This window comes from Bos taurus, chromosome 21, assembly GCF_002263795.3.
Source record: "Bos taurus isolate L1 Dominette 01449 registration number 42190680 breed Hereford chromosome 21, ARS-UCD2.0, whole genome shotgun sequence".
In the NCBI taxonomy this organism is placed as follows: Eukaryota; Metazoa; Chordata; class Mammalia; order Artiodactyla; family Bovidae; genus Bos; species Bos taurus.
Genome location: NC_037348.1, coordinates 23,270,294 through 23,284,902, shown reverse-complemented (window position 1 = coordinate 23,284,902; position 14,609 = coordinate 23,270,294). Strand labels below are relative to the sequence as shown.

Here is a 14,609-nt window from a genome sequence, read left to right as displayed (position 1 = left end):
CGTTTGCTCCTTGGAAGAAAAGCTATGACCAACCTAGACAACATATTAAAAAGCAGAGACCGCTTTGCCAACAAAGGTCCATCTAGTTAAAGCCATGGTTTTTCCAGTAGTCATGTACGGATGTGAGAGCTGGACCATAAAGAAGGCTGAGTGCTAAACAATTGATGCTTTTGAGCTGTGGTGCTGGAGAAGACTCTTGAGTCCCTTGGGATGCAAAGAGATCCAACCAGTCAATCCTAAAGGAAATCAGTCCTAAATATTCATTGGAAGGATTGATGCTGAAGCTGAAACTCCAAAACTTTGGCCACCTGATGCAAAGAACTGACTCATTGGAAAAGATCCTGATGCGGGAAAGATTGAAGGTGGGAGGAGAAGGGGACAACAGAGGATGAGATGCTTGGATGGCATCACCGACTCAATGGACATGAGTTTAAGCAAGTTCTGGGAGTTGCTGATGGACAGGAAAGCCTGGTGTGCTGCAGTCCATGGGGTCGCAAAGAGTTGGACGTGACTGAGAGACTGAACTGAACTGACAAAAAGAATAAGTGAAAACTAATAATGGGCCAAGAAGTATAAAGGAGGAAAATCTATCATTAAAAAATCCCATCATCAAGACCTTTACCTTTAATATTTTAGCATTTCCTCTTCCAGTGTTTCTGCCATGATTTATTTACAGATTTATTTATAGCCCATTCAACTTTGTATTCAGTTTAATCTAAAATTATAACCACTTTCCAATTTTATTAATAATTCCTTGGGAAAATTGCTTAATGACTTCATAATAATCCATTATAAATATATAATATCTATCTTACAGTTTTGAGTTTTCTTAAACTGTGGTAAAATACATTATTACATAAAATTTACCATCCTAACCAATTTTAAGTATACCATGCAAGACTATAAGCATGTTCACATTGTTGTACAGACACTGGGCTTTCCTGGTGGCTCAGATGGTAAAGAATCTGCTTGCAATGCAGGAGACCTAGGTTTGACCCCTGGGTGGGGAAGATACCCTGTAGTAGGAAATGGCAACCCACTCCGGTATTTTTGCCTGGAGAATCCCATGGACAGAGGAGCCTGGCAGGCTACAGTCCATGGGATTGCAAAGAGCTGGGCACGACTGAGCAATTAATACACACACACATACACAGACATTACCTTTTGTGGGCACCTGTGCTGTCTTTTCATTTTCTCTACTTTTAAATTTTACATACAGTAAAAATTTTGAGGGGTGCTCAATTTCATGAGATTTAACAAGTCCATACAGTTGTGTAAGCACTACCACAATCAACATATGGAACAGATCCATCATCTCATAAATGCCCTCAGGTTGCCCCTTGTATCCAACTTCTCTCCACCCTCAGCCCTTGGCAACCACTGACTTGTTTTCTGCACCCATTAATTTTGCCTTGTCCTGTATATGGAATCATACAGTACATAGTCTTTTGAGACTGACTCCTGTCACTTAAAATAATACATGTGAAATTCATTTATGTTGATGTGTGTACCCGTAATTCATTCCTTAATTGCTGAACAGTATTCCACTGTGTGTATCACACAATTTATTTACCTATTCACCAGCTGGATGTTTGGGTTGTTTCCAGCTTTTAGCAATTATAAACAAAATGCCATAAACATTCACATATGGGTTTTGTGTGAACACAGCTTTTCATTTCTCTTGGGTAAATACTCAGAAGAGGGATTGCTGAGTCTCCTTATTTTACATAATAATTTTTTGCTACATATCTTTATGTTTTCATTTTTGTTCAAATTTAGGATACATATCTAGAAATGGATAACAAATACCAGTCTTTTTATCTTAGGACTTTTTCATGCATGCATTTTTAACTCTTGGTTGGCTAAGTATTATTTCACTGGTTGTTTCTTCAAGAAGGGTAAATGTCTCCCACATTACCGACCTTTGTACTTCACAGAGGGAAGGCAACGCTGCAAGATACATTATTTTTCATGATCCTTTCCCCTCAAAACTGTAGACATGCATCACTGACCTTTCTGCAAATTTAAATTTGCAGAAGTCTGAGTTTTATACTTTTTAACATGTATTTTATATTTCTGCATGCAAACATATAGGGTTTTGCTTTGTTAGCACTTGAAGTAAAAACTGGAATCAAGGTGTACCTGTTAATGGTTGTTTGTTTATTTTCATCTATTTTGACTAAAATGGTTGGCCTTTTTGACTGGATACTCAACGTCTTTATTTTCAGCATTGTATATTATTCTCAGATTATAATTTTGATTACTGCTCTTGTTCCAAGAATATCTGTATTAAGTTAGAGTTCCTTTCCTCTGCTACTATTATTTATTGATCTATGATTTTTTTCTAATTTATATCTCATTCATTCTTATACTTCCAAGAAATTTCCTACAGATATCCCTCCACATGACTGCTTTTCTTCATGGCAGTCCACTCCAGTATTCTTGCCTGGACAATCCCATGGACATAAGAGCCTGGCGGGCTACAGTCCATAGGGTCATGAAGAGTCAGACAGGACTGAAGCAACTTAGCAGTAGCAGTAGTGGTTAGCTTGTATTTTATTATCTGATACGTTGTTTTTTTGTTTTGTTTTTTGTTTTTTTTTGCCACACTGTGCAGCTTGAGGGATCTCAGTTCCCTGACCAGGGATTGAACCTGGGTAACAGGAATGAACTTGAAACCCTGGAATCCAAACCGCAAGGTCACCAGGGAACAACTTTGATACACTTTTTCTTTATTTTTTTTATTTTTTAACTTTACAATATTGCATTGGTTTCGCCATATATCAACATGAATCCGCCACAGGTATACACATGTTCCCCATCCTGAACCCTTCCTCCCTCCTCCCGCCCCGTACCATCCCTCTGGGTCGTCCCAGTGCACCAGCCCCAAGCATCCATGTACTCCTTCATGAACTCATCCTTCTCCATCTCAAACTATCCTCACCTTACTTTCTGTTCCAATTGCAGTTTATATCCTAGTCTCTTCATAACTATTTTCTGGAAGGTACAATCCCTAATGGGAGTTAGAAAATATAAAGGAGGAAAGACTTTTTGGAGTGAAATGAACAGCATTAGGGCTGCCTCCAAAAGCATGACCTAAATGATAGTTACATTTCTTAACTGAAATACAGACTAGGTATACAATTAGTTTCCTCTTTTTATTTAAAAAATTTTTTATTTAATTTATTATATTTGAATATATATAAATATTTATATAAAATAAAGATAATATATAAAACATACATATATAATATATAGTATACAAAATATAAATACATACAAATATTTACATTAAAATTTATACATGTGTTCATTCCCTTATACATTATGAAGATGAATGTTATAAAACTAAATCCATAACATTAGAGTTACAGACCTCACACTGGTTGAGAATCACCAATTTAAGGTCCAAATAGCAGAATTCAACAATGATAAGATTTAGTTGTCCTTGAGGTATATGGAGGCAACAAATTGAACTAGTTCAAATTAAACTAGCAACAAATTAAACTAGTGTGGCACTCCTGAGTATTAATGTCTGTTCCAATTTTTAAACAATGAATTAGGATGTATTTTATTTTGAGTTATGCAATCATTCATTTAATCAAAACCATTTGAGTACAATATATGTATTAGGCACAGGGCTGAGTGCTGATGATACAGAAATGAATGCAAATTAGTTTTAAGATACAAAGATATAGCTCCAAATTGATGTGGCAAGTTTAATGATAAGCTTACATGGGAGCTATAGAAACAAGTATCCAGATATACAGTTCTCTTGACTGTTCATTGAGAACATCTTTCTGTATTATCACAATAGGCTGACCCAGGCTTAGTTAGTATTTTCTAACACTGTATAGTTCCATCTTTGTGACTCATCAAAGGTATAAATTAAAATTTATTAAACTCCCAGCCAGGTTACATTAAACATTCCAGAAGCACCAAACTGGGAGTCTTGCAGGGGAAATTTATGAGGGTGGAGAATTCTCTTAGTCAAAAAGATACAGCTCTATTCTCCTGGGAAACAACAACCTTGCCAGTGTACAAGGTCATCTATTTACATGACTTATTTCATTGTGCTTATTATGTGTGGATAAAGGAAGAAAATAAATTACAGAAAAAGTGAAAGGGTAATTTGAAGTACTCTGCTTTTTTTTGGAAAGCAACTAACAGATTAGGGAAGTGATGACCAAAAATTTCTTGTATCATGCTGACTTATAACCCTAAAAAGCTTTTGATTCTAATTTCAAAAGGCAGGCAAATTACAAAAACATGGTTTAAGACTGTATTTGAGTTAATCTAAATACAGGAACACAAAAACTGTGGAAACTTAAAAAGAATGATATTTTTTAAAAAGTGTGTTAGAACTTCAGAAAAAAATTTTCAAATGCATTTTTAGTAATTGTTTCATTTTAATGATTTAAATGAAACACAAAACTAACATTGAAAAACAACACTAAAAGGAAAACATATTTGCTGACGGGCAGCTATGGTTATGATCTCATAACCACTGGTGGGGTCTATACCCCAATGCCATCTGCTATATCCTAACTGTGAGGCACTAACTTGCATCTTGAGTGTTGGGCCTGAAAATCTAAACCTAAAATGTAAATATCTCTCTACTAAAAGTCCCACTACAACTGCAGCAAAGTGATATGAAAAAGAAGAGCATTTTATTTCATGAATTCTCAAAATATAAAGTACCATTTTGGACACATTGTTTCTCCAATGACTTTTTATGGTGAACCTATCATGTTCCCTGGTGGCTCAGATTGTAAAGCGTCTGCCCGCAATGTGGGAGACCAGGGTTCGATTCCTGGGTCAGGAAGATCACCTGGAGAAGGAAATGGCAATCCACTTCAGCACTCTTGCCTGGAAAACTCCATGGACGGAGGAGCCTGATAGGCTACAGTCCATGGGATCACAAAGAGTCGGACACGACTGAGTGACTTCACTTTCACTTTCACTTTTCATGTACTAGGATGTGGATATAAGGATACAGGAAGGTTATCTCTCAGTTCCCTTAATGAGTCAGTAGTAAGGGTTTTTTAACCCAAGCATCTGGCAGACATTTTTCACGTCCTACTTCACTTTGTCCAATCTAACACACTTTGAACCCACTGACTAGCCTCTATTGATGTGGCATGCTTTGCTTACAATTTAGCACAAAAATGAATGGCCACTTTATGAAGCATGCATGAAATGAAATACAAGTTATTTTAAAGCTAAGGCTACTGAAGTCTTAATTCTCCAAGTAGGAACCTGCCAGCTTATTGTGGAAATAATTATTTTGGCTCAAAGCAGCTGAGCTGCAGAAATATGACTTACAAGTTTTTAATTTCCTTCTAATTATTATTTGCAAGAGCTAATGATTATCAGTAGTATATGAAAATTCAAGAACATCATTTCATAATTATATATTTTTTATTTATTACAACATTCATAATACCCTGAAATTGAAGATTTTTGAAGCCATAAATTTTATAAATATATAAAAAACATGTTGATTCCACATGAGAATACATTAATAATTTTTCCCTAGAGTTTATAATTTATTGCATTCACTTGCTGATATATTGACTCAAATACTAGTGTCTTAAAAACTGAGAAGCATATGTTTTGAAGAAAAGAAATATATTAATTTTTTAAAATAGTATTTAACTTAAACCTGTTTTTCCCATGGCTGGCACTTGACTAGAATATCAAATTGCAAATTTCTGCAAGCGAAAGAGACATTCTGGCTGATGTATGGTCCACGGTCCAAAAGGATTGAGTGTGGATTTAAATGCAATCAAATTCTGAAATAACTTTATCCACAAAGAAATACATGAGCAAAATAGCCACGCTCATGCCCTCTCCTAAATCATGAATTTAAAGGTGCATACTGATAGAAATAGGCACTGAAAAGGTTTCTCAAGCTTTGGAATAGCTTTCTCCTTGGTTTTTATGTAACCCCCCTCCACATACCTCTTCCAAGAAACGCTGACCACAAAAGCTCAATATTTATGAAGATTTAATAGGACTTACCTGGTGGCTCAGATGGTAAAGCGTCTGCTTACAACATGGGAGACCTGTGTTCGATCCCTGGGTGAGGAAGATCCTCTGGAGAAGGAAATGGTAACCCACTCCAGTAGTCTTGCCTGGAAAATCCCATGGATGGAGGAGCGTGGTAGGCTACAGTCCATGGGGTTGCAAAGAGTCGGACACGACTAAGCGACTTCACTTTCAATGAGTCTCTAAGGCTGTTCAATGCGGGAGACCCAGGTTTGATCCCTGGGTTGGGCCTGGAAAATTCCATGGACTATACAGTCCATGTGGTCACAAAGAATTGGACACAACCGAGCAACTTTCACTTTCAAGGCTGTTCAAGGTTAAGGAGACCTGATAAGCTTTCCAGGGGAAGTAGATTTCCTTCCTAATAATCTCAGAGTACTTCCCAAGTTACAGTGAAACATCTCAATATGGGAGTGGGTACGTAAGGCCTGGGGCTGCATAAAAGATGTGGAGCAGGGATGAGAGAATTATTAATGATCTTGATGCCTTTCCTCTGAAATAATCTAATTTTTGTGCAGAGAAAAAATATTACTGTCCCTGTTTCTTATCAGAATCATGGAAAGAGAGAGTGTATCACAGGCCTGACCTTGTATCAAGAGCTAAGCTGAGAACATAGATCATCACACTTGTTTTCCTGTAAATACCTCAGAACACACTACACACTCATTTAATTTTTTTTCTTGTATTTGGTATGGAATCTTCCCTATCTTCAAATATGTATTTGAATTAGATGAGCTCAGGGAGCAAGAAAAAATTTGGAGATTCTTGGGCCCAAAAGTAAATTTTAAAATATAGATTAAAATATGGACAAAACAGACTAAATAATACTGCATAAATACTAAAAAAAAAAAAAAGGGACTACTTCAGGAATGGTGACTCTAAATACAGTAGCAATATTTAGGACAGACCTGTTTTGGGGCCCCTATAATTACTTTACTGTGAAATATTTTAGATCCAAAAAAGGTCAGGAGGACAATGCAAACTCTTGTACACACCAGTAAGCTTCATCATTTCTTAAAAGTTTTCTTTGTATTTAAGAAATGTGTCATTACAAACATGGTGGAAGCCCCCTGCCAAACCTCCTCAATCCTATTCCCTGCCTCCCTCCCCTTGGTGAGAAGTAACAAAGTAATCAGTATCATAGTTTGCCTAACCTTTCACAGCGGGATTTTTTTGTCTCAACACTATGTTACTGAAAATATCCATGTTGATACATGCAATTCTAACCCATTCACTCTTATGACTCCAGAGTAATCCAATTTATAAATATAGCCTGATTCATCAATTCTTTTCATTTTTTTATTGATCAATTTTCTTAAAAGCCTATGAAGATTTACATTGGTTCTGCAATGAGCAATCTTATATTGTCACCTACAGTACTAGAATTCCAGGCTTCCACGGTGGCTCAGTGTTAAAGAATCCATTTGTAATGCAGGAGACATGGTTCAATCTCTGGGTCAGGAAGATTCCCAAAGGAAACGGCAACCCACTCCAGCATTCTAGACTGGGAAATCCATGGACAGAGGAGCCTGGTAGGCCACAGTCCATGGAGTTGCAGAGTCGGACTCAACTGAGTGACTGAACAACTCCAACAAAGGGTACATTTGCACTCATTTTCTGGGATACGTACTCTAGTGAGACTGCTCTGTTGTGGACATTGAGAGCTTCACTAGTACCAGACAATGACAAACTGTCATTTTAAGGTGGAATACCAATTTTCATTCCCTTTAGTAGTGCAGAAAAGTTCTTGTTTTTACACATCAAGGCCAATATTTGGCATTTTTTCACTAAAAAATTTCCCACTCTGAAGAATATGAAATATTTTTGTATTTTTTGCATTTTTGTTAGTGAAGTTAATATTTTCATGTTTTAGACTATGCAGTTTCCTCTTTGTGAACTTCCTGTTCATATCCTTTTCCCATTCTTCTATTAGTTCACTTTGCCTTTGTTTTATTGTATTTCAATATCTCATACACTAATTCCTTATTGGTTATATTTATTATTAAGATTTTCTCCCACTCTATACTTTTCCTTTTTTTCCTTTTTTTTTTTTTTTTTTTTTGCTTACACCACAGGGCATGCATGCAGGATCCTAGTTCCCCCACGAGGGATCAAACCCCGACTCCTGCAGTGAAGCGCAGTGTCTTAACCACTGGACCGCCAGGGTAAGTCCCCATAGTATATACATTTGTATGATACAAAGGTGTTTGCTTAACCTGCTTGAATTTATAAATATTTTCCTTTGTAACTTATGCCTTTTGTATCTTAGTTAAGGACACAAACATCACCCAGAGATCATACAGATATTCTATATATTCTTTTTCTAAATACTTTAAGATTTACTTTTCATAAATAGATTTTAATCCACCTGGAATTTATTCTTTAATGGATTGATATTTTCTAATATTTTCCCTTTGGATATTAATAATCATATTTGAACCCCATGTATTGAATGTTCATCCTTTCTCCACCAATTTTTAAATTGCGGTATGCTGCTGCTGCTAAGTCACTTCAGTCGTGTCCGACTCTGTGCGACCCCACAGACGGCAGCCCACCAGGCTCCCCTGTCCCTGGGATTCTCCAGGCAAGAACACTGGAGTGGGGTGCCATTGCCTTCTCCGAAATTGCGGTATGGTTGACATTAATTCAGTCAATACAGAACACTTCTATCACAAAGATCTCTCAAGTTGCCTTTTACAGTCGTATTTCCTTTCCACCCACCCCCACTTCTTCTTTAATATCAGGCAATTGCTGGTCTGTTCTACATGTCTATAATCTTTGCATTTCAAGAATATTACATACAGTTCCGGCAGGGAGTGCGGTGAGAAGCGGATGGCGGCCTTCAACCCGGAGGTCCTCTGGCCTCCGGTGGGCAGGTGAATTAGGAGTCCACAGGCCGGGACCTCCTGCGGGCGGGCGAGCCGGGGGCCGGGACCCGCGGTGGGTAGGTGAACTGGGGGCGCACTCACTGGGACAGCTTGGGCTGTGTCTTGCGGTGCCCCAGAGCTCTCACCACCGCCACCCACTGGAAGCCGCAGCAAACCTCACCCTCACCCTCACCTCTGCAGCCTAATGTCGGCGGCCGCTCAGAGCCCGGATCTCGCTGACCAACCCACCCGGTTTCTTGGCCCAAGGCTGCATGGTTTAGGCCAAGCCTCCGCCAGGCCCTCACGGGTGGGTGTGGACGCCTTGGACCCGCGCGGATCCGGTACCTGAGGTGACCGCTTACGCGTGGAGACTGACGAAGACCTTAACGGCTCGGAAGGTGAGCTGAGCCGCGGTGGGCAACGGGTAGAAATTAACGGTTCGGCAGTTGGTGGTGGTTCTGCCAAGACCTTGACGTCGAAAGACATTAATAGAAATGGTGGAATAACTTACCGCATGCAGCCAATAGGAACTAACCATCGCCCTTTGGGAAGACTTCCTGTCCATTTATAGAAGGCCTATGTCTATAATATGAAAAAGCTGCTCTCAATTTTTCACTCAACCTTGCAAAAGGAAACTCACGCTATATCTAGGCCTTCTAGATACGAAGAGGTTGCTGAAGTATGATAAAGTCAAGTTAGAAAATCATATATCTTGTAAATGCCCATTTGTTTCTTTTTTTAAAACCATGGAAAAGACGTATCTTCTGGAAATAATTTTTCTAAATGGAGTTGTTTGACCACTGTAAAATAGTAAAAAAAAGTTATAGATTAAAAGTCACACAGACTTGATGCAACGAAGAGTGTCCTAGATACATCAACCAAGGTAGAAATCCTAAAGGAAAAGACTGACAGATTTAATTACATTGAAATAGAAACACACATAGCATTTTCTATCTCACCTATAGATAAAGTGATAAGTATGTGAATATCCAGGCTTCCCAGGTGGCACTAGTGGTAAAGAATCTGCCTGCCAATGCAGGAGACATAAGAGAGGCCGTTTCTATCCCTGGCTCAGGAACATCCCTTAAAGAAGGAAATGGCTACTCACTCCAATAGTCTTGCCTGCGAAATCCCATGGACAGAGCCTGGCAGGCTACAGTCCATGCAGTTGCAAAGAGTCAGACATGACTCACTGACTAAACACCACCAACAAACGTGGATAGCCACACGAAAATGCGGCAATAAAAAGCACAAGCGTATGGGCTGGAAGAAAACCCACCAAAGTGCCTCTAAGGATGGAGGGAACAAGACGAGGAGTGAAGGCTGTTAGGGAAACACACAAAAGGAATACCAACGGAACATTTTATTCTCCTCCCACCCCTCCCATAAAAAAATCTGACACAAACATGACAAAACATTCAATTTGATAAAGTCAAGTGGTGATGAAGTCAGAATGGATGTTAGCTTTCTCTGAATTTCTATGGATTTTGAAATTTCTTTTTAAAAATTTGGGCGTAAAAGGCAATAATTAGAGAAGAATGTAAGCCTTACCACATTTAATACAGGTAAGTGTGTCCATGCCTAAGAAGGGAATCAGAGGTTAATTAAAATGTTAGCAGCCGCTACCTCTAGGTGGAAGGATGCTGAGCTATTTTACTTCTTTCGTATTTGTGTCTCTGCATTTTGTAAAGTTCTTTTGTAAAGCCAACACTTTAATATTTTAATCGAAAACAAGCAAGCAAACAAACAAAACCACATCCTGTTGACATACAGAAAAGTTCAAGTCAGACAGGACTTCATAGGTGAGTTCTACATTAGAGGCCAGGAGAGTTTATGCAGGAAACCCTGACATCTAATAAACTGAAGCAAGGGACTCCACTTGATATTACGCAGATTTCCTTAAGCCTTTAGGCCAAGTTACCTCATCCAACCAAAAAAACAAAAACAAAAACAAATTAAGAGTGGGATCTGTAGAAAGGACCTTCAAATGTGAAATGAAGAAATAGTGACTCCTAGCAAGGAGGAGGTTTTCCAATAATTTTTACCCACGTCTCACCCATCAGTGGGTTTCTGGCTTCTTACCAAGTCATCTATTTATAGCACAGTAAGCAGCCCTACTAGAGGCAATATTTCAGCAAGAGTCAAGTGAAAAGAAAGTATAAATATCTGGCAACTGACCAAGTCTGTCATCGGGAATAAGGGCTAATTAGACCCATATTATTTACTGTTCTAATCAGACCACTGTTCAGTTCAATTTTCTATGTCAAATGTCATCAAACAGGATTGTGTCCTGTCTATAACAATATAAAATAAATATTTTTATTTATTTATTTTTAATTTGAGAACTCATCTCTCTCTTCAATTATGTAGAATTATCAGATATCTCTTCACATATTTCTACTCTTACTCCAGCTGATCTCTTTTTCTTTAGCTCAGGTTTGTTAGAATATATGAAGCTGTCCTCCATATCTCTTAGTTTCACTCTAGAATATTTGTATCTGTCTCCGCCTGTCCCTGCTGTGTGCATGTGGCTTCAGATGCCAGTGGAATGGTGTCCACAAACTTGCACCAAACTCTTTTGTTCAACAGGCAACACTAGAGATGCATAGTTTATCACCAAACCATTGAGAAGAGCCCACTTCCCTTGTTATAGTCCAAATGCTTATTACTATGGGAAGTATTAGATCACCTTTTGTATTTCTATGAAATAATTGTTTAGGATGCTATGTAGTCAGTTAAAAATTGTTGACCTCTATGTACTGACATGGAAAAATTGCTAAGACATCTTAAATAAAAAAGCAAATACAAGTAATGCATACAGTTGACATCATATGCACCTATACACACACACAATGTATGTGTATGTGTATATATACATATGTGGAGGAGGGCATGGCAACCCACTCTAATACTCTTGCCTGGAGAATCCCATGGACTGAGGAGCCTAGCAGGCTACAGCCCATAGGGTCGCAAAGAGTCGGACACGAGTGAAGTGACTTAGCATGTATATATATATATATAAACTTTAATTGATATGCCTATTAGTCAGACTGCACAATTTAGAGCCAGCCATCACCGGAGAATTGATGTTTGCAAATTGTGGTGCTGGAGAAGACTCTTGAGAGTCAACTGGACTGAAAGGAGATCAAACCAGTCAATCTTAAAGGAAATCAACCCTGAATATTCATTGGAAGAAGCTAAAGTTCCAACACTTTGGCCACCTGATGTCAAGAGCTGACTCGCTGAAAAAAGAACCTGATGCTGGGTAAGATTGAAGGCAGGAGGAGAAGGGACAACAAAGGATGAGATGGTTAGATGGCATCATTGACTCAATGGACATGAGTTTGAGCAAACCCTGGGAGACAGTGAAGGGCAGGGAAGTCTGGCATGTTGCCGTCCATGGGGTCACAAAGAGCTGGACATGACTGAGTGACTAAGCATAGAACAGCACAAACCCACCCTCATGCTCAGTAACTCCCTGGAAATGCTCACAGTTCCCTGGTCGGGGAACTAAGATCCCACATGCCACACTGCATGGCCAAAATAAAAGTAATAACCAGACAGTTTGGCAGATGGGAGGTTTGGAGATCAGGGAAGCACTCATATTTGTTGAGTACCTTCTGTAAACTGTGCTAAGAGCTGCTTATCTGTTATCTCATTTTGCTCTCTTGGCCATTTATATGGCAGGCCTCATCTCCCTCTTATAAATGAGGAACCCAAGGCTCTTAGAAAAAATAATTTGTGAGGAATCATCAATAGTGTTGCCACAAGAACATACTATGAAGTGGAGAAAACATCATTTAGGCCCTAAGGAGAAATGTTTACTAATGGAGAAAATTCTTAAGCATGTGGTTCTCACCTAGGAAAATTTAGCAACCTCCTTTTTGGTTTCTAGAAGTATTAAGCTTATTTTTGTGATGGTTAAAGAATGGTTCTGCCCAAAGGCAGAGGAGTCAGACTCATGAGTTTGCAAAGTTTCTTCTAAGTCTTACGATACTATAATTGGGTGTTTTTATGATTTCAGATGTGTTCTTGTTTATTTCCTTTTCTTAGGGTGGATAATATAAATGCAGCTGTGTTGGATTGGAAAGAAAAGATTTGTATTCTAAGTGAAGAGGCCAAAATAGGAGCACATAGAAAACCAATGATCTTTCTCCATCCTAGTGACTGTGGTGGAGTCCTTGTGGAATTGGAGCAAGCCTGATGAATAATTCACAAGAAACTGATTGCCCTGAGAAAGTCTTATCACAGTGTGCTTTGACACTGAGTCCTTCCCTGCTTCCGTCACTGAGAAGTCAGAACTAAATTACGGAAAGGGATTTTTTTTTTAAATTATATGTGTATATATACATATATATACACACAAAATATTTGCTGATTACTTTGGATTTTTTCTTGATTTGGAGAAAACTTTGATTACTGAATACTTATGGAATATTATTAAAATCATATTCATAGAAACAAATTATTCCTGTTCTGAAATGGGGTGATTGGGTACAGTGTGTCTGCTGTGTGGAAGGGGGTGCAGGATGGAGCCATAGAGGACACCTGACAGCTGCATGGCCACGTATCTGGGACAAGGGCTTCCTAAGGATGTTACGGAGAGTTTGTTTAGCACAAACTATTTAAGGATAAGGAGTCTTTACCTCAGAATTTTTGTTCTTCTGCAGCAGCGCATGTTCACAATTTCCTTATTTTAGGGGCTAGTGCTGGATTATGAACAGGAAGTTTTGTGGCAGACTTGGTGCCTCATCTAGTGGGTGCATAGATAGGTAATTTTTTTTAAAGTCGGTAGCCATAGAAATTGGAAATATCAAAGGAACATTTCATTCAAAGATGCGCACAATAAAGGACAGACAGAACTGGTAATGACCTAATAGAAGCAGAAGAGATCAAGAAGAGATGGAAAGAATACACTGAAGAACTGTACAAAAAAGATCTTAATGATCTGGATAACCACAATGGTGTAGTCTCTCATTCAGAGTCAGGCATCCTGGAGTGTGAAGTCAAGTGGGCCTTAGGAAACAATGCAGCCGATAAATCTAGTGGAGGGAATGGAATTCCAGCGAGTTATTTAAAATCCTAAAAGATGATGCTATTAAAGTGCTGCGCTCAATATGTCAGCAAATTTGGAAAACCTAGCAGAGGCCACAGGACTGGCAAAGGTCAATCCTCATCCCAATCCCCAAGAAGGGCAGTACTAAGGAATTTTCAAACCACTGAACAATTGCACTCATCTCCCATGCTAGTAAGGTTATGCTCAAAATCCTCCAAGCTAGGCTTCAGCAGTAGACAAACCAAGAACTTCCAGGTATTCAAGCTGGGTTTAGAAAAGGCAGGGGAACCAGAAATCAAATTGCCAACATTTGCTGGATCATAGAGAAAGCAAGGGAATTCCAGAAAAACATCTACTTCTGTTTTATTGACTATGCTAGAGCCTTTGACTGTGTGGATCATAACAAACTGTGGAAAATTCTTAAAGAGATGAGAATACCAGACCGCCTTACCTGTCTCCTGAGAAACCTGTATGTGGGTCAAGAAGCAACAGTTAGAACACTATAGGGAACGACTGATTGCTTCAGGATTGAGAATGAGGTACCACACAGCTGTCTGCTGTCACCTTGTTTATTTAACCTATATTCTGAGCACATTGTGAAAAATGCCAGGCTGGATGAGTTATAAGCTGGAGTC

At 38.7% G+C, this 14,609-nt stretch overlaps 2 long non-coding RNA genes across 4 annotated transcripts in view; one reads left to right on the top strand and one right to left on the bottom strand.

Annotated features, from left to right (window-relative positions):
* The window catches only part of LOC132343408 (uncharacterized), a 44,892-nt gene extending 35,266 nt beyond the window's left edge, over window positions 1-9,626 (bottom strand). Inside the window, exon 1 of one of the 3 annotated variants that reach the window (XR_009492245.1) lies at window positions 9,112-9,626. This is a non-coding gene — a long non-coding RNA (uncharacterized lncRNA). The remainder of the gene's footprint in view (window positions 1-9,111) is intronic. The other 2 variants (XR_009492244.1, XR_009492243.1) reach the window with 2 other exon arrangements.
* A 1,629-nt stretch (window positions 9,627-11,255) lies between these two features.
* On the top strand, window positions 11,256-13,383 carry LOC132343409 (uncharacterized). The gene is made up of 2 exons (XR_009492246.1): window positions 11,256-12,183; window positions 12,972-13,383. It is a non-coding gene; the product is annotated as an uncharacterized lncRNA (long non-coding RNA).
* Window positions 13,384-14,609: the final 1,226 nt, after the last annotated feature.